Raw genomic sequence first — 25,043 nt, forward strand, 5'->3', positions numbered from 1 at the left:
ACATCATTCTGAGGGGCTTCTAATCTATCCGGATCGATGGCCTTCTGTGAAATTGCGTTCATGAAAGCACATAGCTTTGTTATTGTTGCCCTGACATTGTCTGGGAGGATACCCCTTATTACAACTAGTAGCAGCTATGTCATCAACACGTGACAGTCATGAGACTTTAGGTTTGTGAACTTCTTCTCCTTCGTGCTTATTATTCGCTTTATATTCGTGGAGTATCCTGACGGTACCTTGATGCTCTCAAAGCATTCAAACATATTGTCCTTCTCTGCCTTGCTAAGAGTGTAGCTGGCTGGATTCAAGTAATGGCTTCCTTTCTCATTCGGTTCCAGGTGAAGGTTGTCGCATTGTTCCATATGCTTCAGATCATTACGTGCTTCCAGTGTATCTTTCGACTTTCCATATACACCTAGGAAGCCAAAAAGGTTTACACAAAGGTTCTTAGTGAGGTGCATCACGTCGATTGCGTGGCGGATGTCCAAGAATTCGCAATAGGGTAACTCTCAAAATATGGAGTTTTTTTCCACATCACCGCGTGACCATCTTCGCTCTCTATAGGCTGGCTACCAGGCCCCTTTCCAAACACTACTTTAAGATCTTTTACCATAGCAAAGACTGTTTTACCGCTGCGATGTTTTGGCTTCGTACGGTGGTCCGCCGTATGTTCAAAGTTCTTGCCTTTCTTCCGTACTGGGTGGTTTGCTACAAGGAATCCACGATGACCCATGTACACAACCTTCTGACAGTGCTTAAGATACGTACTTTCTGTTTCATCCATACAGTGAGTGCAAGCCTTGTACCCCTTGTTGGACTGCCCGAATAGGTTGCTAAGTGCAGGCCAATCATTTTTTTTAGGGGAAACACTATAGGGGAAGCCCCCACAGTTAATATTAAATTAAAAGAAGGAATACAAATAATTTACAAAATGTTTATCCACTGAGATAAAGCTTGTCTCTCATAAACTTTTAATCTAAAGACTAAAAGGGAAAGATCAATCTTAAAGAGAGCTTTCCAGGAAACAACCGAAGGTGGTACATTCTGAAAAATGAGAGCATTTCGTTGCTTCCAAATGTTCCATGCAGCATAGAGAATTTTTTCAACAAAATGAGTGGATCTATATGAGATCTTTGCCTGCAGCAGCATATCATCAAAATTGAGAGAAAGGTTCCAGACAATTCCCAGCTGCGCCCAACAATCTGAGCTGAATTGACATTGAAAGAAAAGGTGGAAAGATGTTTCCCTTGCTTGAGCTGGACAAAGGACACATGCTAGATCAGAATTTTCAGGAGGGTAGTGCCTTCTCTGCAGCATATCATAAGTGTTTAATCTGTCAATTAGGAGAAGCCAAGCAAACACCTTAACTTTCATAGAACATTTGCTTTTGTGCAGGCCAATCGTTGATGGTTACGAACAGCAGCGCTCGTACATTAAACTCCTCCTGTTTGTCCTCGTCCCACACGGGGACACCTTCCTTCTTCCACAACAGTTTAAGATCTTCGACCAGTGGTCTTAGGTACATATCGATGTCGTTACTAGGTTGCTTGGGGCCTTGAATAATAATCAGCATCATTATGTACTTCCTCTTCATGCATAGCCAAGGGGGGAGGTTGTAGATACACATCGTTACGGGCCAAGTGCTATGGCCGTTGCTCATCTCTCCAAAAGGATTCATGCCATCCGTACTTAAACCAAACCGTATGTTTCGTGCGTCCTTTCCAAAAGTCTTTAAATTTTCTGTCGATGTTTCGCCCCTGCGAACCATTGGCGAGGTGCCTCAGCATCCCGTCGTGTTGACGCTCTTCAGCGTGCCAATGCATCATTCTAGCATTCCCCTTGTTCCTGAACAAACGCCTTATACGTGGTATTATAACGAAATACCACATCACCTTAGCAGGAATTCTGTTCTTCGTTAGCTGCCCGTCAACTTCTCCTGTATCATCTCGTCTAATCTTGTATCGTAGTGCTTTTCATACAGGGCATGATTCTAGGTTCTCGTACTCCTCACCACGATATAGGATACAATCATTTGGACATGCGTGAATCTTCTGAACTTCCAGTCCTAGAGGGCAAACTATCTTCTTAACCTCGTACGTAGTCTCGGGCAATTTGTTTCCCTCCGGAAGAATTTTCTTGACGAGTTTCAATAAATCACCAAATGCCTTGTCACTAACACCAATTTTTACCTTCCATTGCAAGAACTCTAGAGTGGTATCCAACTTTTTGTGCCCCTACTCGCAACCTGGGTACAATGACGTTCTGTGGTCCTCTAACATCTTGTCCAATTTATGGGCCCCCTTTTCACTTTCGCAGTCCTCCTTGACGTCCTGCAACATCTGACTAAGATCATCCGCAACATCGTTACCATCAGCATCCCTTTCGTCCTCGCTCGTTTGATTTCCTTCAAATCCAGCGTACTGAGTAAAGTCCGGAATATTGTCGTCTTCCACTTCATCTTCTTCCATTTCAACCCCTTGCTCTCCGTGGGATGTCCAGCAGTTATAGCTTGGCATGAACCCCGACTCAAACAAGTGGAAATGAATAGTCCTGGATGCAGAATATTCCTACTGATTCTTACACTTATTGCATGGACAACAAATAAAACCTTTATGCCTGTTAGCTTCGCCCACTCTCAAAAAATAATGCACGCCGTCAATAAACTCTTTGAACCACCGGTCAGCGTACATCCATTGCCGATCCATCTACATGAAATGAAAAAAAATCGTACACAAATAATTATTCGTACAATAATGATAGTTATACAATAATGATAAAATAATTACAAACTCTTTCAACACTCGTACAGTAATGACATATCATTATTCATACAAAAATTATAAAATATTACACCAAATAATTCTTATTTACTATTTCTAAAGTTTTAAACTAATATTAATGTGTTGTACTTCTTTTAGTTTTCATTTTAGTTTGTTTTAAGAATAATTTCACTAAATTTCTATATATTCTTTCTTCCCCACACAAATTTTCTCTCTCATCACACAACAAAATTTTGGAGACAAAAAAGTGTGCAAAACATAGCTCCAAATGTAATATGAAAAAAAAAACATTGGAGGATGAAGTTGCTAACCTTTTACGCACCTCCGATTTGTATATAATCACCAAAATAAATTCACTAGAAATTTTGGCATGACCTTCCCTCTTTTTTGAAGAAATTTTAAAGCTTGCTCGGGCTGGAGGAGGAAAAAGACATATATATATATATAGGGGTGGGACTTTAGTCCCGGTTGGTGTTATGAAACGGGGCTAAAGATCGCCGGGATCTTTAGTCCCGGTTGGTAACACCAACCGGGACTACATTTACAATCTTTAGTCCCGGTTGGTGTTACAAACTAGGACTAAAGATCTCGAAGGGCCTGACAAGCCCTGACAGCATTTGAACCGAGACTAAAGATGTCCCGGTTGGTGTTACCAACCAGGACTAAAGATCAAATATGCCCATTACCTTTTTTAACCGGGACTTGATCTTTAGTCCCGGTTTTTATTGCAACCGGAACTATTGTGGAATTCGGCCGACCGACGAAAGATGGTTTCTCCACCAGTGAATACACCTTCGCGGTGCGGCTCGGACGACAGCTGCCGCCGGTTCCCTTACGACATATATCGTCTCCGACGCCATCGACAACCTGCTGCTCAAGCCTGATGACAGGCTCATGCATGCAAGCCATGCATGGCCAATATGGCCAACCAATCACGTGAAGCCATTCCTCTACGTGCAAGCTAAGCCAACGCCATGTACAAGACGACCGCGCCGCATCTGCACCGGCGGAGAATTAAAATGCAGAAAAGAAACCACATCCTTCTCCCCAAGAACGCAGCAAGTTGCTGCCACTCGACGCCAAGTTCGCCAACATCCTCTGCTCCTACGATCAAGGACGAAGCCTAGCGAATTAAATTTTGAAATATATATTATTTTCCTTGATTTTATATATATATACATGCTTCTAAAAATTTTACACAAATATACCTCTCCCGTAAATTGGGGTCGCGGCACCGCACCGTAGGCGCAGATCAAAGATGCGAGACCGATTAGAGAGGACGGTTCCGCGGCGCCAACACGCGCGACCGTCACGGTCCCGCACCGGGGCAGCGCGGTAACGCGTCGGCCTGCTCCTCAGCTGGCAGCCCAGCCAGTCGCGCAGAACTGGCAGGCGGCACCGCCGGCGATGCCGCGTGACCAATCTGCGCCACCGCCACACACGTAGCAAAGTGGCCATACACATATACACATGCATATATAGCACAGCACACACCAATTAACTGGGAAAAGTGGAACCATGCCATTATAATTTTGTAAAGTTTAAGATATGTCATCGGTATCTCAATGACACGTAGGACCCACATGAGTCAATGACATGTAGGTCAGGATGACATATCTCAAATTTTACAAAATTATAATGGCATGGTTCCAATTTTCCCAATTAACTAATGCTATGGGCATTAGGAATAAGTTTATTTGATTATTCAGGAAAATCTATCATGTAGTAGTGTACAATGATTAATGATCTATCATGTAGTAGTGTACAATGATTAATGATTAGTATATCAAAGTGGCCATACACATGCATATACACAGCACATACTAATTAGCTAATGCTATGGGCATTAGGAATAAGTTTATTTGATTATGTACATGATCGTTTGCATTAGGCGTGGTGTCGCTCGACCATTCTGCGGGATCGCAATCCAGTCCCACGTTTTAACCTCATGCCATCGTCACTCCCTTCCGTTCCCATTGGTCCCACATGGCCATGGCGAGGCACCGATCCTATGCCGTCCGGTCGCGCATGTTAGAAGTATAATATGTTAATTAGAGATAAGAGTCAAATACAAATTATAGAGATAAGATATATTCTAGAGATAGAATCCTAGAGATAAGATAGAGTCCTAGAGATAGAATCCTAGAGATAAATCTACTCTTACTTGTATTGTACTCCAAGTCTCTATCCCCTATGTACTCCTATATATACCTCATGAGAGGGTCGATGTAATATATCAGAAAATATAAGAAAACACAATAATACAACATATTAGATTCTTCCACATGGTATCAGAGCCTTAGAGACCAACGTCGTTCGATCCCCGCGTCGCCCTGGGGAGATGAGATCAATCTTATAATCTCCCTGGGGCGCCGCATCTATTAGCTCCACAAATTATCCATAGATTAGATTTTACCAATATTAGAATTAGATCAATTTATTTTTTTGCCACATCGAACCCTACGATCTCTAGGAGCCAACACGACGACGATTTCGTCGCAAGCCGTCGCTCAATAGCATCATCAAGCAGAAGGCGAGGCCGTGGCGTACAGCACCACCGTCCAAGTCGCCGTGAAGCCCGAGCGACGGGAACACCAAACGTCATCGAGCCATCTACTGTTGCATCCATCTACTCAATTGAGAGAAGCACATGGTGCACAGGTGACAGGAGAATCAAGCGTCAAGACACCAAGCAATCCGCATCGATCATCTTCGCCAAGCTCCTATGAACGGCCGCGACGCAAGCCACAACTGCTTCCTCCTCTACATCAGCCATACATTTGTCTTCTCCGACACAACATCGCCGATGGTCTTCATCAACATAGGAACAAGCGCGCCGCCGCCGACTCGTCCACATAGATGGACACCTCGCGTCCTCTGACAGATTAATCTGCAAGACGCTTCATCGACGACATCGACCGCGTCCTCTACGACGGCAACGACCGCGTCACCGATGACGGCATCGATCACGTCATCTACAACGACAACGACTGCATCAACTCGGCATCATTATTGTGATGACCGCTTCACGGCGCAGAAGGACCAACTGAAGTGGTGGCCTCATCGCCAACGACGTCCTCTGACATATGCAAGACGTCCCCAATGGCATTCTCTCATCCTCTGACATCTATAAGATGCAAGATGCTAACAATTGCAGTTTTTGTCTTCACACCATGGCGTGAATTTTTTTTTCCGCCTTCGGCTATTTGCGGCTACATCAACTACCATGACTACCATGACCACGACTACCACATGATTGGCTACATCGACGAACGTCTACAACAAGAATCATCTACGACAACTCCAGTCAAAGCGTCCGTGTCATCGCTATCGTCCATGACACTCCCGCTATGACTGCGGGAGGGAATAGAGGATAGTCAAGGGACGACACAGAAGGGGACGCAGCCACCAGGTGGAGGACCGACCATCAGAGATGCAATCGATGATGATGACTCAGAGAGATGAAGAAATAGAAGATTTCAAATCCAGTCGCAATCGTTTGCTTCGCTCCCGTTACGACTGAGGGGGAATGTTAGAAGTATAATATGTTAATTAGAGATAAGAGTCAAATACAAATTATAGAGATAAGATATATTCTAGAGATAGAATCCTAGAGATAAGATAGAGTCCTAGAGATAGAATCCTAGAGATAAATCTACTCTTACTTGTATTGTACTCCAAGTCTCTATCCCCTATGTACTCCTATATATACCTCATGAGAGGGTAGATGTAATATATCAGAAAATATAAGAAAACACAATAATACAACATATTAGATTCTTCCACAGCGCATATTGGCGCCGCGGGACCGCCCCCCTACAGCCGGTCCCGTGTTTCTGAGGTGCGCCAAAGGTACGGTGCCGCATCACCTATCAGCGGGAAAGGTATATTTTCGTAAAATTTTTAGAAACATGTATATATATACAAAATCGAGAAAAATATTATATATTTTGAAATTTGCACGTACAGTCAACAGGAGCATGCATGGCAACATGGCCAACCAATGAGACGAGGCCACATCAGCCTGACATCATCATCATCCGTATAGAAGCTTGTATGCAAGACAACTCAGAAGAAAACACGATCGACGGACCACATCAACGATGTATTATTCTCCATCGGCACCACTTGGACGCCCCACGGCTCCACCAATACAAACAGGAGGCTCTGTCATCTACTACGCCGCACGCCGGGTATCTTCGTCACTCACCCGGCAAGCACGCTTCGCCGACCTCGCCACGGGCACCACCCTCTCCGCCTGGGCGCTACGCCACACGCCGGGGGCTTCGTCACTCACCCGGCTAGCACACTTCGCCGACCTCGCCACGGGCTCGAGGGCTTCACCTACCTCTCCGCCTGGGCGCTACACCGCACGCCGGGGGCTTCGTCACTCACCCGGCTAGCACGCTTTGCCGACCTTTCCATGGGCTCGGGGGCTTCACCTACCTCTCCGCCTGAGCGCTACGCCGCACGCTGGGAGGCTTCGTCCTTCACCCAGCTGGCACGCTTCACCAACCTCCCTACAGGCTCGGGGGGCTTCACCTCTCTCGTCGCCTGGGCTCTACACCGCACGCCGCACGCCTGGGAGCTCCGCCTTCACCCGGCCATCACAACTCTACCCTGAGCACGACTACTACACCCGGGGGCTCCGCCTTCACCCATCCGGCACAACTCCGCCCTGGGCATGACTACTAGGCCCGGGGGCTACGCCGCACGCAGAGAGCTCCGCCTTCACCCGGCCGGCACGACTCCACCCTGGGCATGACAACTATGCCCGGGGGCTCCGCCTTCACCCGACTGGCACGACTCCGCCCTGGGCACGATTACTATGCTCAGGGGCTTCGCCTCACGCAGGGGTTGCGCCCTCACTTGGCCAGCACGACTCCGCCCCGGGGGCTTCACCGACTACTACGCCCGAGAGCTACGCGTCACGCTGGGGGCTCCACCTTCACCCTGCCGGCATGAATCCGCTCTAGGCACGATTACTACGCCCGGGGGCTTCGCCGCACGCTAGGGGCTACATCCTCACCTGGTCGGCACGACGCTGCCACGAGGAGCTTCACCGACTACTACGCTGGGGGCTCCACCTTCACCTGGCTGGCTCGACTCCGCCCTGGGCATGACTACTACGCCCGGGGGCTATGCCGCACGATGGGAGCTCCGCCCTCACCCAGACAGCACGAACGACCGCCGCGCAAACACCAAAAGCCTAGAGGCTAAACCGAGTGCCATAGGTCACACCTTCACTCACCCTTCCTATCGGGTCAGGAGCGTCTCCCTCGCCAACCAGCGGACCGCAACCGTCAAGGCACGAGGTGAAGATCACACGCTGCCGGGCCTGACCACAAGAAATTCTGCCACGCCCGAAGGCTCGAAATCTCCCGGCAACCGCCAGGCCCTGGCCATGCCCCTCCCGGCTAAGCTAGGTGTTCCTTATACCATCGGCCCCGCAGGTGGCCGGTAACCACCTAGGGGTTGAGCAAAGGCTTCAGGTCCGACGGCCCCCGTCACATGAAGTACGGCCACACCCGGGGGCCCACTACCCTTAGGCCATCACCCGACCCTGGTCAGAGCCCTCTAGGAGTTGAGCGAAGACCTCGGGTTCATGGGCTTCACGGTCCTTGTTTCCTTGGTATTGCCACGTAGGAGGCTTGTGATCTCCTGCCTCAGAGCCCGGCTCCGCAGGTGCTGGGTGCGCATCTAGGAGCCTGGCACAGGTCCTTACATCACTCACTCTCGACCCCAGCACGACCCCAGCCATCCCGGCATGGAGTTGGGAGGCTACCGGGCTTCGCTTCGAGTTCATCAAGTCAACTCCAACCCGCGACGACCCCAGTCATCCCGGCATGGAGTCGAGAGGCTACCTGGCTTTGCTTCGAGTTCGTCAAGTCAACTCCGCCCCGCGATGAACCCAGTCATTTGTCACACCCAGAAATTTAGCCCAAATTTTTAGACTATTTTGTGTATTAAATCGCTGTCTAGGAATCAGCTAGGGTACACAAAACGACAAGTAATAAACAGTTCCAAACGTAAATAAAGCATAAAATACTTACAGAAGAGGCACTTAGTCCTCAGACCGAAAGAGAACGACAGCAGCAGAAAAGGCGATCCTAGCGGGGCTTCAACTCCACTCCACAGGCAAAACTCAACTGGGGTCTGAGCCTTAGTCTTCTAACTTCGTCTTCAGCTCAGAAGCGCTATTACTTCTAAAAAGGGGAACAATAGCAAGGCTGAGTATAACAACCGTACTCATCAAGCCATACTAACGATGCAGACGTGCAAGGGGATACAAGGATGGCTTGTGGCTATTTGTATAAATGCGGTTGTAAAATATTTTATTGAGCAAAACAGTAAAATAGTTAAGTAATTAAGGTAACATTAAATCTCCATTGATCAACGGTACACCACGTTGAATAGGCCCAACCATCCCACTCAAACTAAGTGCATTGAGTTGATTTATTAAGGGTGAGACTAATCACGGTGAATCTGGTCGACCGCCCATAACCGCGGGCACGGCTATTCGAATAGTTTTACTCTGATCAGAGGTGTACAACTGTACCCACAAGACACAGCCCACGACACGTTTTCGAGCGCCGACATGCCACCACGACATACCAGAAAGACGCCGTGACTGGACCCTTCGCATAACCCCCTCTAACCAATCGCACCACACCTCCGGTTTCGCCCCCATCCCTAGTAGGCAACGGGCAGCCCCCATCGTGCCACAGTGGATCCGAAAGCCGATCAACCGAACACCCCGACCGACCCAACTCCATCACGCCCACCCTAGCCTGGGTACGTCAGCTAGAGAAAAGCTACACTACAAGCCCAGTCGTTGCCCACACTGGCTTGTGGTAAGCGTGATGAATTCTTCCAGGGTTTCCCGCGAACCGGTCCTTAATTGCCATGGGTGCGACTAGCAAAACCATGCACCCATAGCCCACCATTAAGTCGCATTTTTGTTGGATAATTACGACCAATGAAACATGGTCGGATGTCTCGAGCACGCAGCTCATCTGAGTACTAAGATGTATAATAATGTAATTATCCCATCAACTGAGCTAGTGGTAATTAAGCATGGCTAAGCCTATAGTTCTAGCTATGTCACATAAGTAACACGAACTAGTCAAATTATCACCCAAATTTAGCAAAGGAAGGATATCAAGTAAACATGGCACAAGCGAGCAGATAGGTAATACCCTGATCCCACATAATTAACAAGACATGCAATTTCATTTGCAAATGATAAAATATTTATAAAGTAGGCTCAATATGCTCAAGAGGAATGTGTCACTTGCCTTGCTTCTTCAAAACAATCTTCTGAACTCTTATCCTTGCAACCGCGATGTTCCGAAACGGCGAAAACTACAGTCTGGCACGCAAAACGAGGAAAAACTCTAATAAAAACCAAGTAGACAGTATATAAAAAGTAAACAAACATGTAGATCTCAATTTTAGATGAATTTTGCAAGTTAAATGGCCCAATTTGGAGTTCGTATGAATTAGATATAAATTTTAGAAGTATTGAGCCATTTGAATGATTTTCTAGAATTAACATCGATTTATGATGCAATTATTAAATATTTTCTCAAAGAAAAGGCTGTTGCTGACGTCATCAAAGGGGCCGGCGCAGACAGGCGGGCCTCACACGTCAGTGGGTCAAGGGGAGCGGTCCACCGTGGACCAGAACCACGAGGTGGTCCACCGCCGGTCCACGGGAACCGACGGCCCAAATCGGCCAAAACCGATCGGGCGGCCATAGAGTGGCGCGGCCAGGGCACAGGCGCGGCTCAAAGCTGGCCCGGCTGAGCCATGGCGCGACGGCGGCGCTCGGCCACCGGCGGCGCAAGATGGCGGCGGGGATGAGAGAGGGGTGCTCACCAAGTGCCCGAGGCAAGGAAGCGACGCGGGGAGCTCAACGATGAGAGACGGCAGTGGTGCTTGCGGGTTGGAGTCGGGGACGACGCTCCATTGACTCCCAACCGCGGCGGAGGCGTGGCCGAGAACCGGCGGAACCTAGGGAACAAGGGGGAAGGGTTAGAGGAGGGGGAGGCGGCGTCAATCGCCGGCCAGAAGAGGAGGGAATGATGGAGCTCACCTTTCGCGAGGAGGCAACCACTCCGGAGCGGTTGGGGCAAAACAGAAGGGCGGCCAAGGCACTCCTCGATGAGGTGAAGCAAACGGCAGTGACGGCGCGACTTGAGGTGGCTAGGAGCGGCGGTGGTGGCCGACCGAAGTGCAGAACGGCAGCGGCACTAGGGGATTCACAGTGGAGATGGTGTTTCGTGGGTGGAAGGTAGAAGTGGAGTGGGTGCTGGGGTGCGGAGCGGCATGGCGAAGCCGGTGGCGCCAGCGGCAGGATGCGGCGACGGCGGGAGCGGCGGTGGCGCGTTGTTGGAGAGGGAGAGGAGCGGAAATGAGAGAGGGAGCTCCGGGGATCGTTTTTATGGGCTCGGGGGATTGGGATCGTGGTCGGGCGAGGCGGTAGAGGGCGGCAACTGCCGGCGATGTGGGGGGAGACAGAGAGATGAGGGAGGCGGTGGCATGGCAGGATTTTGCGAGGAGAGTAGAGGAAACGGTGCGGAAATGGGCGGCGACCACGCCCACGCACGCACGGGAGAGGGAACCATGCGATGAAAGCGACGACGTGGGTGGATTTGGCAGCCATGGCGGTTGCTTGCGGGGTGGCTGAAGGAAGGAGGAGGAGCTGACATGTGGGGCCTCGGGTCCCACATGTCGGCTAGAGAGAGAGGGGAGACCGGGAGGAGGGCAAAGTAGATTTTCACGAGGGCGGGCTGAAGGAGAGGGAAAATGAGTAGACGGCCCAAGAGAGGAGAGGGGAGGCCGGCCGAGAGAGGGAGGAGGGAAAGGAGGGCTTGGGCTGAAAAAAGGGCCCAAGGGGAGGAAGGGAAGTTTATTTTGTTCTCTTTTTATTTTAATTGATTAAATGAATTTTATGCTTTTAAAATTATTTCTTGAGCTCCGAAAATTCACGGGAAATTTCAGAGAGTACATTAGGGCACAGAGAATATTACAAATTATTTCCGACCATGATTTTTAAAGGAAATTTTAATTCCCTCGATAATTCACTTGATTAAATTGCTTTAATTTTTATTTAATTTCTAGAAAATGTAGTATTTAATGATTTTTAATCCCGAACGAAAATCGGGGCGTTACATCGTCCCGGCATGGAGTCGGGACGCTACCCGGCTTCGCTTTGAGTTCTTCAAGTCAACTCTGCCCCGCGACAACCCCAGTCACCCCGGTACGGAGTCAGGATGCTACCCGGCTTCGCTTCAAGTTCGTCAAGACAACTCCACTCCGCGATGACCCCAGTCATTGCGACATGGAGTCAGGGGCCTACTAGGTATAGCTACTGACTTGCATTTGCTGAAGATCGGGCATGAGACCCAGGTCTGGGTGGGCGTACTCGGGAGATGTGCCCTGGAGGGTAGCCTTACTTGGCCACCACTTCGTCGCCGGGAGGCTTACACCTCCACGCCGGTTACCTATGGCCTTCTCCGGGTGATGTCGTCCCTGTGCTGGACGGCTAGTTCGTCGCCGCCTGGAGGCCTACACCTCCACGCCGGCCACCCATGCCGCCGCCGGATGACGTCGTCTATGTGCAGGACGGCTACTTCATCGCCGCCTGGAGGCTTGCACCTCCACGCTAGCCACCTAGGATGCTGTCGGGTGACGCCGTCCCCGTGCTGGAAGGCTACTTTGCCACCGCCTGGAGGCCTACACCACCACGCCGGCCACCTTTGCCGCTGCCCAGTGATGTCACCCCTGTGCTGGACGGCTACTACGTCACTGCCCGGTGGCTTGCACCTCCACGCTGGCCACCTACACCGCCGCCGGGTGACGTCATCTTGGCGCAGGGCAGCTACTTCGTCACTGCCTGGAGGCCTATACCACCATGCTGGCTACCTTCACCGCCACCGGGTGATGTCGTCCCCATGCTGGACAGCTACTTCGTCGCCGCCCGGTGGCTTGCACCTCCACGCCGGCCACCTACGCCGCCGTCGGATGACGTCGTCTATGTGCAGGACGGCTACTTCATCGCCTCCTGGAGGCTCGCACCTCCACGACGGCCACCTACACCGCTGTCGGGTGACGCCGTCCCCATGCTAGACGGCTACTTCGTCACCGCCTAGAGGCCTACACCACCACGCCGGCCACCTTCGCCGCCGCCGGGTGACCTCGTCCCCGTGCTAGACGGCTACATCATCGCCTCCCGGTGGCTTGCACCTCCACGCCGGCCACCTACGCCGCTGCCAGGTGACGTCCTCTCTGTGCAAGATGGCTACTTCATCGCCGCCTGAAGGCTTGCGCCTCCATGCCGGCCACCTACGTCGCTGTCGGGTGACGCTGTCTCCGTGCAGGACGACTACTTCGTCGCCACCTGAGGGCCTACACCACCACGCCGGCTACCTACACCGCCGTCGGGCGACGTCGTCTCCGCGCAGGACGGTTACTTCGTCGCCGCCTGAAGGCTTTCATCTCCGAGAAGACTGGTTTCGCCTCTACGTCAGAAACGACACTTCTTCAACAAGATGATTATTTGGCTAGTCAGTTGGACAAGGACTCGGCTACAACAAGTATCACTCGGCAACGCTGGGGATGAGTACTGTAACATCCTTAAAATTCAAGACAATGAAAATCACGAAAATTTCGAACTTTTTAAAACTTTTGCATCATGCTGGTTGTTATGATTGCTATTGCTTGCCAAACCGTAAATGATCACCAAGAAAGTAAAGAAAAGAACTACATTTAAGCAATAGATATGATTTACGGGAATATATTTAATCCTACAAATAATTATGCACAAGATATTAAAATCAAATAAAAGAAAAGTTATTATTAACCTATTTTATCAAATATTAAAATATTTGAATAATGTAGGTGGGTGCCATAATATGTGTACACATGAAATGATGATCATTCAAATAAACTGAGCTCTCTATATATATAATAGAATTACGGGAGTATTTAATTCGATATGTAGATCGATTTTGCACCAAGTTCCTAATTGCATTTAGGGATTGAAATTTGATATATTAAACCCCTCCATATAAAATAAACTAACATATAAATAAATTGAGCTAATGTGGTATTGTGTTAATAACGGTCTCATTAGAAAATTATAGAATCTTTAATAAACCTTAAATATTGGACAATATTAAATTTTGGGCAAATTCACATTTGAACACTTAATACGGTCACCTAAATGCTTAGGAGTAAATACAAATTTAATTTGCAACTTTTCTCAATTTATAAATCAACCAAAACCCTAAAAGAAGAAAAATAGGAAAACTTTGAAAAATATATAATAATAATAAGAATTAACCCTAATTAAAAATTCAAATAAATTATATAAATAAAATATGAATAATATTAATCTAGAATAAATCCATTGGTTGGAATGACACAAATATTGGGTAAACTTCATTTATACAAAATCTAGGATTTATAGAATCAAATTTACACAAGAAATAGGCTAAAATGGGGATTAAATAGGAAAAGACACTATTCATCGGCCGCCAGGTGTTCGACGTGGTCCCCTAACCCAGCCCCTCCTCTTTCCCCCTCTCTCTGTCGCCTGCCGCCGCACCGCCTACCCGTCGCGTCGCCGCTGCCGCGCCGCGCGCCGTAGCCGTCACTGCCTCGCGCCGCGCGCCGCCGCTGTCACGCCGTCCTGCGCCCACGCGTCGCGTCCGTCGTGTCGCCGTCGTCTCGAGCCCCGCGCCGCCCTGTCGCCATCGCCGCGCGCCGAGCCCCGTGCCGCGCCGCGCCGTCCCGTCGCCGCGTCGCCGTCCCGTCGACGCTCCGCCGTCATCGTCGCGTCGCCCGTCGCCCTCACCGCGCGCCAAGCCCCGCGCCGCCCCGAGCCCCGCGCCGCCGTCGCGTCACCCCCTCCCTTCTCTTCCCTCTTCCCCTTATTCCCTCTCTCCCCTATAAGAGCCACCGTTCTCCCCTCTCCTCACTCCATCTTCCCCCTCCTCTCCCTCTTCCCCCTCTCCACGCGCCGCCGCGTCGCCGCCTTCGAGCCGCCGCGCCGCCGCCCTCGTGCTGTCGTGCCGCCGCATTCGTGACCGCCGCGCCGCCGCCTCAGTGTGCCGCGCCGTGCGCCGTCGTCGCCGCCGCCGTCGTCGCCACCGCCGCCGTCGGTGAGCCGCTGCCCCCCCTATTTGTCGCCGTGCCGCCGGGTAGAGAGGGAGCCGAGAAAGAGAGAGGAAGGGAGAAGCCGAGGGAGAGAAAGAAGAGGGAAGGAGGAGAGAAACCGGAAAGGAGAGAGAGAGAAAGGAAAAGAAAAGAGAGAGAGAGAAAGGAGAAGAAAAGAAAAGAAAAGAGAGAGAAAAAGGAAAAGAAAAGAAAAGAGAGAGAGAAAGGAGAGGAGAGATTAGAGTGGGCCCCACGTGTTTAGTGAATAGTAAACCCCTTCTTAATCTTTATTAGTTGAATCTATTACATGTGGGTCCGGGTGGTTAAAAATCTAATTATAGAAGTTTTTTTGGTCTCGAGTTTATGACATGTGGGCCCCACTTGTCATTAGCTCTTCCTATTTCCCTTTAGAAAATAATTCGGTAGGAAAAAGGATAAACCCGGGGTCCCACTTGTCAATGGATATGTCTTGGATTAAAAATAAATCGTTTATGAACAGTAGCTTTTCGCAATTTCTCGGATTAATTCAAATTTGAATCTTTACACTAGCATAACTTATTCATTTTAACTCGGATTTGAGTGAAACTTGAACCTAAATTCATCTAAATTCATAAGCTTTCCAATAATATATAATTCACTATTCAATAAAATATATTTATAATTATAAATTAATTAATATCAAATGATTAGATAATAGTTAACCTAAATAGTGTGCCAATAAATAAAAAAATGGATATTGTACAGTAGCATAATTATCTTTAATATATCTTGTCACTGTAGCAACCAAATAAATTAATTATAATCAATCCTTCAAATTAATGGATGTAAAGGAAAATATTAGTGCCATTTACTAGCCTATGTCCAAATATAACTAATTCCATGACTTATAAATTATTTACATAAAGTTTAGCCTCATATTTTGTAACTAAACTATAAACACATATAGATGAATCTTTAACTTGTTTAGGAGAGTAATCACAGAGCTAGTTGTATTTGGACCACTTAAAAAAAATTAGTTGATACCATGTCATGTGAAGTAGAATATATATATATATATATATATAGTCGGTTGATATCCATTAGTTAACCAAATAGAGCCATCTTAAAATCAACATGTATTGTATAGCTTACAGTAAAAAGAAACTACTCAAATATATGATCCAATAATAAGATATTGTTGCTTACACATATACTATACATCCCATTATAGTGGTACGGTATAGTATTAATTTGCGTGTTGCATATATGAAATTAAGAGGGAGTGTATGACAAACATGTATATTAGATAAATACTAGTTATAAATCTTGACCTCATATAATTATAATTATAGTTCAACTGTAAATTAGTATTATTCATTGTAAAATTATGTGATGGGATAATCTGTAACCATAATATGATTAACCTAAACAACTCTAACATACAAAGCATGGATAATTATTAACCTTTTATAATTTATTGTGACAAGTAAAATATGTTCATAATTAAAGTAAAGCTTCCATCAATAAAATAAATAATACAAATGATTCACTGTAATTATTTGATTGATCCTAAATCCATCCGACAACAGAACCTCTAGTATACGACCATTTTATTTAGATAGATGCATGTGTAGCCATAATCCTTCCATAGCCATTAGCTAGACTAAACCACAAATTAGCCAGATACGTATCTCATTCACACTACATTGGCTAGCTCCTAAATAGACCACCATGATAACAGAAAGATTAAGAAACTTTAGCCCTTAGCATGTTGGAACCCATTAGCAAGCGCGAATAATATGAGCAACCTTAGGTTCAACCTCAACAAATATATTTTGTTTGTGCATATTTGATTGTTGCTTGAATATTGGTTTTTCTCGCGTATTATAGACTTTGTGTATCGGATAGTCGTGAGGCAACGTCAGCAACTTCCAGGAGGTGAAGGTTGATCAAGAATTATATCAAGAATAAGGACTATCCTGAGCAAGGCAAGTCATCACTATTCCTTGAACATGTTGATCCCAATTGCGAAATTGTTTTGTATACAAATAAAATTGCATGCAATGATGAACATCCTACTTGTGATTATGCCATGCCTTGATTATTGTTTACCCCTTATTCCTTCGTAACCATGTTTACGTATGAGTCCCTAGTCAACTATGACAATTGCTTAGAAATGCTATTCTAGAATCATGCATACTCATATTTATCAAAATGCTTTATGCTTGGGCAATTACCTTTGGGAAGGTAATTGAGATGCGGCATGTGGAGACATGAGCGCCACATTGCCATGATATTGATGACATGATTTGTGAAAAGAGAAATAAAACTAAAACAACTATTTTCGACTGGGGCGGACAGAGGATTTGGGTGGTATCCGGAAAAGGCTAGTGCCGTCCCTGGTCAATTAAGGACCGAGCCATGAAGTTAAGCATGAAACGACCCCCGTACAACCGCGCTTCTCGTATGGGTATAGACCTGGCGGAGTAGATGGCTGAGCGGAGGCAGTATCCATGCATAGTGGTTTCTTGATGTGTGAGGCAGGGGCTCTACGGTGGGGCAGCCATAGGTAGAACCGCGAGGCGGGTGTCTACAGTGGTGTCGCCATTGGTAGGACTGTCATGTGAGAATTTAAACATAATTATAACTTAATGCATGTGTAAGTCTTTCCCTCCCGGGTGCGCCAGAACTCCTCTCACTGCTAGAAACCGTGTGCGCCTAGAGTGCATGAGGATGTAAAGTTCACGGAGCGGGTACTGCCAATGCGAGGTTATCGAAAAGCTTTGTCGTGACGCGTCTCATGTGTTGGGACGAGGCTCATGTGTTGGGCAGTCGCGGAGTGCGGGTAAAGTGTACATCCACTGCAGTGTGAGTAAACCAAATCTATTCGAATAGCCGTGCTCGCGGTTAATGAGCACCGGGACATGTATTACACTTGGCTAGACTCTAAATTCTTAACTTGTGTAGGATGGGATATTGCATGGTGATTTTTATGCTGATGGAGCCATTTCCTGAGAGGAGGGAACGTGGACGTCCTCAAAAAACCATGACGACTCAATGGCGGGAAGCTATCCTTGGGATCACAATGGATGGTAGACAGAACCGTCGTTGTTTAATGTGAACACTGGAACTAAAATTTGATCAGTCTATGATAGGTCTTAGGCTTGTGAAAATATTTGCAAAACGCAGCTTTATGCAAAAGAACCTGAAACCATTCCTTGAATACCCTCTATCATATGCATTGTTGTTGTGGTGGCTTGCTGAGTACGGTTGGTACTCACCCTTGCTATTTATATATCTTTTAGGAGAGTGTTGAAGAGAAGCCCTTGTCGGTACGCTTGCGTATCCCACAAGATGATCGGAGTGCGGTCTTGTTCTAGGTCTCGTTCCCCGGTCGACTGCCTGTGGCATGTTAACCAGGCCCTTATATTATTTTGTCTTTTGCTGTTGTTCTCTGATAGTTGTTAGCCTACCTGGCCCTAATGTAAGTATTTAACTCTTTTAGCCTAAATTCATTCGTGATATGTTGTGATCCAACTATGTATGTGTGTACCAACTACTGATCCAGGGATTGGTACGGATAAACACAGAAGATTTCCAATTTCCAAAATCGGGGGTCTACAAGTACTCAGCCAGTCTTGTCTCTCCCAGCTGGCTTCTGTGGGTTACACGGTACCCGGGTACCCAAGGAGAGGCATTCGGGCCCTGCGACATACGGTGGGCCAAGGGCCATAGGCCCATATGGCTGCCTTGTAAATAAGGAAATAGACAAACCCGGGATAAAGTATAAATCCCGAGGATCCTACATATCTTTTATAGATGGAATAGAGGGATCTAGTTGCAATCAACTAGATACTTTCCTTGTAACCCTCCCCCCTCATCCTATATAAGAGGGGAAGGGGTCCCGAGACGAGGGATGACTCTCGACAACCCGGATGATGGCTGCACCTTGCGTCATTATCCACTCTTCATACCGGACACAGATCCAATCCATATACAACTGAACTAGGGTATTACCTCACGTCGAGGGCCTGAACCAGTATAACATTTGTGTCACCATTTCTTTCTTTGATCTAGCGCACCCTATAAAATATGTTGTCGATCCTAGAAATCGACAATTAGCTGCAGATTCTCAGTGCTAAAAGGAACATGATAGAAGAACACAATATGAATACATCCAACAACTAGGTACACATGATGCCATAGAAACTACAGTCTAAGTTCTTACACCTCTCCTAGGAAGGCAATAGACACTAGTGGTTGTCTTAACCGGATTGATGGTAAAAATAAACTCTAGTCCTTTGCCATATCATTATATGCCTGTAAGTATGAAAAAATAAGTTAGCTGTCAAATAATATTACAGTACACATTAGTTTATGAAAGCTCGATTGTGGGCAATTTGATAAAAATAAATATGTATTTACAGATGTAGGATATAACAAATTGGCAGATTGGCCTCCAACTCAGATTGAGGTCTTTACCTTAGAAATATTCATCAAATAAGATATCCCTATTGGTGGGATATTCATCATCTTCATTGGATGAGTCAGTACAATAAGACTCGTCATCATCGTCGTTGACATCTTGAATAGATGATCCATTGAGAAGCTCCAAGTCCTTGCCATTGCAAATATCTTCAGTATCCCTACTGGAGGCAACCTCTTCAGAATTATTATCAAAGTTCAGACCAAGATCAATTACAAAACTGCCGAGCAGACCATCTTCTTGGAAATAGTGGACAACATCAGTGTTGGGGACAAAATCATAATCTTGATCAGTGGGTACTTCTAATCTACCAATTGGCTGCACCTTATATACAACCCACCAATTAGTGAGATCTTGCACAGATTTGCATGGGTATGGCATGTAATACACTTGTGTCGCTTGATGAGCTATAACAAATGGCTCAAACTTGAGAAGGATTGATGCATGAGCAACTTCGACAAGGCCATATCTTGGCGAGTACCAGACTTGGCTTGGGTCAAACCAATGGCAATTGAAGAGCACAAGTGTGAGAGGTTTGGTGCCATCAAAGCTGATTTCTATTATTTCTTTAATGTAACCACAGTACTCAGTCATTTCACCACTTTCTCCATGTCCTATAGTCATTTCTATTATTTTAACCCCGTGCCTGGAGGTTGAAGCTTTTACCATATGTAATATGTCATTCCATAGGAATTTCATAGGATTTGGAAAGCTTCAATCATTTGAATCAAAGGGCCAAATAGAAAAATTTTCTATAGAATTTGAATCCTATGAAATTCCTATATAAATCTTTTGATTCAAATGAGCTCTTAATATGAGTAGGACGGAAGAGCACTGGAATTATCATTAATTCAGTGATACTAGCTACCTTCGCCGTCCTAAAAATTTTAGTTACTCCAAAATAATACAAAATCAATAAGACTACAATACCCCACTTTATCAAATCCTAATGTAATTATTTTTCACTGAACACGCTTCTAATGCATTTACTTTCCAATTTCATTAACTCCGATTCAATAATTGTTTAAAAATAATTTTCTTTTTGGACAAACTGACTTAGTAAAAATTGATCTTATTGTGAGATGGGGGAGTATTTCGTGGTCTACACAATCATGGATCATGTTGTCTTCCTGTTCTACACTTTAGTATATTTCACTTAGGATATATTTGCCGTGTTTAGTTCCAAAGTTTTTAAACAAACTTCCAACATTTTCATCACGTCAAAAATTTCCTACACACACAAACTTCTAACTTTTTCGTCACATCGTTTCAATTTCAACCAAACTTTTAATTTTGGTGAACTAAATACAGCCATTGAGAACCCTATATTTGCGTGATAAAATAATGGGGCATAGTCATGTCGTAATACTAATAAGTAGCATGTCAAATCCTAGACCCATATTTCCTTTTGATATTTACCTATGGGATAAAACAAATATTTTGCTTTGAGACGAGATTAAGTTATTCCTCCTAAATCTAATAAAATCGATAAGCGTCCCTGTGCTGTTCCGGCCAAAAATCAAGATTAAAGGTAAGAGCAAGTTTAATAGTATAGCCAAATGATATCTATAAATCATCTACTTCCTCCGTTTCACAGTGTAAGTCATTCTAACATTTTCCACATTCATATTGATGTTAATGAATCTAGATATATATGTCTAGATTCATTAATATCAATATAAATATGAGAAATGCTCGAATGACTTACATTGTGAAACAGAGGGAGTATAACTAATCTAATAACCTATTTATATAATAGTTACGAATAAAAATATACTAATCTATTAATACCCGGTCACACCTCTCATATACACACAACGTCTTCAAGTCTGTATTGCCACTGGCAACAAATCTACAGTTCGTTTTTTTCTCTCTTCTTTAATATTCTTGATATGTGGTTCTAGCTTGCTCTAACATGCATATTTTCCTTGCACAAAAATAAGCGTATTCTTCTATGCCTTTTTGTTGACGTTTGATGTCGCGATTCCGGTATTTGCATAGTATGGGGATCATTGGTACTAGGATATACACGAGACTGAGGTAAAAGAGATGGAGATGAGGATTTTTATACAGGTTCGGGCCCCTGAATTGTCAGGTAATAACCCTACATCCTGTTGGCCGAAGCCGGTATTACTCTTATTCATCTGGATCACACAAGTACAATATTTGGGGTAGCCTATCTAACTGTTGTCGACATGGCGGTCTGAAGATCTGACTCGTAGTCGATACCAGGGTAGTCTTCCTCCTCGAGTTCGTGCCTGGCGAGATCAGAGACAGCGCGATGTCTCTCCTATCAGTATCCGGAGATATCGTAGGGGACTAGCCGTGCCTATCTCTGAAGTCGATATCCGGCGTCTTGTCTTGGCGTATGTTGGCTTGTATGTTGATCATGTGTCTTGATCTATTGTTCCGTAGATTGTGGTGGGTGTGTCTATGTTCTCTCTCCTCTCCTCCTAGGGAGTCTTGTATTTATACCCATAGGTGTCCCTTTGTCCAAGTAGAACTAGGGAAACCAATATGGATACAATCCGAGTAGTCCTTGTCGTTTCCATGTAGAACTCTGGTTGTATTTCCTTATCCGGAACTCCTCCTATATCCGCAGGTTGTTTCCATATAGGACATGGTATGTGGTGGGTCCTGCCGAGATTTAGTCGACTACTATTAGGTATGTGGTATCCATAACCCTGACAGTAGCCCCCGACTTCGATGCAAATGAACGAATTCATATTCTCAACCGCGCACAGACCTTGGAGTAACTGTTATTGTGCTCATATGACCATTCTCGGTGAATTCAGAGATAACGTTAGACTTCCTTTATCAGCCTCGTGCGGACACCTAAAGGGTTTGTCTGAGTCAATCTCCGATGTCAACCAAGAAAGTACAGAGCATACGACTAAGTCTCCCGTCTTGCTGTAATCAAGAATTTGGATTGAAGTCAAGAAATTTTATCTCGGCGGGTACACCATCTTTTCATTCCGTATTCCTTGTCGAGATCCACCAACCGTTCTCGAGTAATCGAGCTGGCGTAGAGTCTGCGACGGAGCCTTGTCGACATTTATCGTACTCGTCTTAGTCGATCTTGGTGTAGAACCATAGAGACATGGAGCCTTCGATAATGTCGAATAGAATTTTCCTAAAATCAGTACTCAAAAAAGAATATTAGATAAAAATAGCCCCCGAGCGAATGCTCAAAGGGTGACATGTTATAATATGTATGGAAAACCGAAAATGAATTAAACTTACAGACCAATGTTTTGTATATGAGCATCTACTCTTTTACCGACTTCGATCAGTCAGTTTGTTGAGTTATACACTCTCCCTATCCCCCAACCTTGTCGTCGGAGAATCGTTCTCGGAGGATAAGGCTCTTGGACCTTTGACTTGCTTTAGTTGAATAAGCACTGATCCTAGCCCCCAGCTGTGAAGTTGGAAAATCCATTTCCGATTACACGACTTGGTTAATACGCACGGCGAGATCTCTTACATGACCAGATCTTACATGGTCTTTCGTCTCTGAAGGATCTGACAAAGCCTTATCCGCTCTGGGCGTCCCCAGCCGAAGTTCCCTTAGGTTCCTCAGAGGCTTTGTCAAGACGGCGTAAAGGGACATTAGGATAGGTTTCAACGCTAGGTGTCTTTTGTGGTAAGGGATCTCTGGGTAAAACACTTGGCGATATTGTGTACCTGACATCAACTTTGTTGAGGTAGAGGTAATGGGAGAATCGCTACACCTCTGATCAAGAACCAGGTAGTAGTCGTAACTTAAACACTAGAAGTAAATGTACGAGAGATCGCTACAATTGACTGGTTGAGGACTAGTGAGTAGGTGTCTCTCGATCATTTGAAGTCATGGTGCGAGGACAGCTGCGTTATTGCTGTAGTCGTACCTCGACCATCTGAGGTTGCGGTGCGAGAGATTGCTACGTTCTGGTTCGAGAACCAGCGAGCGAGTAGAATAATCTCTCGAACACCAATGGAGGTTGCGGTGCGGGAGATTGCTACGTACTGGTTCGAGAACCAGCAAGCGAGTAGAATCATCTCTCGATCACCAATGGAAGTTGTGGTGGGGGAGATTGCTACGTACTGGTTCGAGAACCAGCGAGCGAGTAGAATCATCTCTCGATCACCAATGGAGGTTGCGGTGCGGGAGATTGCTACGTACTGGTTCGAGAACCAGCGAGTGAGTAGAATCATCTCTCGAACACCAATGGAGTTTGCGGTGCGGCAGATTGCTACGTACTGGTTCGAGAACCAGCGAGCGAGTAGAAACATCTCTTCGAACACCAATGGAAGTTGCGGTGTGAGAGATTGCTACGTACTGGTTCGAGAACCAGCGAGCTCTTCGAACACCAATGGAAGTTGCGGTGTGAGAGATGGCTACGTACTGGTTCGAGGACCAGCGAATGAACGTTTAGAATTATCTCTCGAACACCAATGGGGGTGCTAGAGTTGGTTTATTACATGTGCGTCTCATGTGGCCAACATGACTCACGCACCCAACTTATAGCATATCCGGATGTCCGTTCGCAATCATGTCGGGAGATCAAGCCGACGACGTTCGCGAGAATTGTCCGTTAACGACCTTTTCTCGAGTAGTCCAGCCATGGCCGGTGCTATGAGATAGGTCGTCGGTCTTCGTTGGTAGGTTGGGCGCGACGACTCTGCATTTGTCGAGACCGTTCTCGATAATGCAATGTACTTGACCACAACCTACTCGAGTGCTCAATTGTTCCTGAAAAATATTTTCTAGAAGGCAAGCATATAGCATAGAATATCGAGTATGTGCTCAAAAAACTGCATGGATCTTCTAGCATTATCAGGATATAACGAGCAGAAAATGTCAGACATTATGTAGACTGTAAACAAGCATGATTTATACAGAACAAGACAGAGCGAGCCCCCAGCGTTAGATCGTAGTCGATTTAACATCGGGGACACCCATGCAACAGATATTGTTAAAACACATGCTCTGGGTAAACATAATAAATTATTGATTTGACAATGTTGTATGATCTGAATAGATACGATAAATTGCATATAAAATATTGCATACCTTTGTAGCTACATGCCGGATGTATCTACGAAATTAGTAGATCAATTTGGAAAACCAATCTACCAATTACCTATTGCGTACTCGTTCGACATCATATGATCTGACATCCTTTGGTACGCCGCGTATCTTGAGGCTTGGATGATCTCGATAGACCAAGTTGTCGATGACGATGATGGTTCCGATCTAGTCGGAAGATGTACTTGGACAGGTTGGATCTCCCCATAGCCGAAGTCGTCGAGTAGCTTTTTGTTGGAGAATCCATCTCTTGAACCCATCTCGTCGAAATCCTGAAGCACCAAAATGCCCCTACCTGGCGTGCCACTGTCGACGTTTGATGTCGCGATTCCGGTATTTGCATAGTATGGGGATCGTTGGTACTAGGATATACGCGAGACTGAGGTAAAAGAGATGGAGACGAGGATTTTTATACAGGTTCGGGCCCCTGAATTGTCAGGTAATAACCCTACATCCTGTTGGCCAAAGCCGGTATTGCTCTTATTCATCTGGATCACACAAGTACAATATTTGGGGTAGACTATCTAACTGTTGTCGACATGGCGGTCTGAAGATCTGACTCGTA

This window comes from Oryza sativa, chromosome 11 (assembly GCF_034140825.1).
Source record: "Oryza sativa Japonica Group chromosome 11, ASM3414082v1".
Taxonomy (NCBI): domain Eukaryota; kingdom Viridiplantae; phylum Streptophyta; class Magnoliopsida; order Poales; family Poaceae; genus Oryza; species Oryza sativa.